General features: G+C 32.2%; 1 long non-coding RNA gene across 1 annotated transcript; it reads left to right on the top strand.

Annotated features, from left to right (window-relative positions):
* The first annotated feature begins 20 nt into the window (after nt 1-20).
* LOC104774628 lies at nt 21-683 on the top strand. The gene is made up of 3 exons (XR_765421.2): nt 21-264; nt 485-524; nt 621-683. It is a non-coding gene; the product is annotated as an uncharacterized LOC104774628 (long non-coding RNA).

Here is a 683-nt window from a genome sequence, read left to right as displayed (position 1 = left end):
ATATATATATATATATATATATATATCTATCTATCTATATATATATTCTTCTGTGTAGCCGAGCCAGAAAATTCCAGAGAGATATAATAACAAATATATAAAAAAACTGAATCTTGTTGTTGAAAAAGCATCCCAAAAACTTGTTTCTCAATTCTCTCTTCTGCCCCCTTTTCTTACCAATCTCCGGATTATAAATTCGCATCTTCTCGCCTGCTAATCATCCAATTCGATCCAAAAGCTTTCTTCCTTTGTTTCATATTCGAGGTAGGCAAAAAAGGCTTCTCCTTTTTCTAATAGATCGTTGTATACTGAGATCTGTGTTCATGGTTCTAATGTGTTGTGTTTTTAATTTTGTTGAATCTGCATTTGTTTTTTTGTTTAAAATATATTGTTTCTGCAGACAACATAGAAAAGGTCTTCACTTTTTGAAAAAATATGAGCTTTATTGTTTGTTTTGATCTCTTATAATTGTGCTTGTGCTCAGGCTGTATTGTGTCTTCTTCGAGGCATAAAAAATCTCTATGGTGAGCCTTTTTTTTTTTTTGGCGCGATTCACTTCGTTGCTCTTCTTTGTTTCATAGATTTCTCACATTTTTTTTTTTTTGATTTGTTGTTAATAGGGAGAAGCACCAGCTTTTTTTGTGAATCATCTGGAGAATGGTTACACCAATGGCTTTGGTGTC

Source organism: Camelina sativa, unplaced genomic scaffold, assembly GCF_000633955.1.
Source record: "Camelina sativa cultivar DH55 unplaced genomic scaffold, Cs unpScaffold04145, whole genome shotgun sequence".
NCBI lineage: Eukaryota > Viridiplantae > Streptophyta > Magnoliopsida > Brassicales > Brassicaceae > Camelina > Camelina sativa.
The sequence above is the reverse complement of the archived record's forward strand: the minus strand, read 5'-3'. Positions and strand labels throughout refer to the sequence as shown.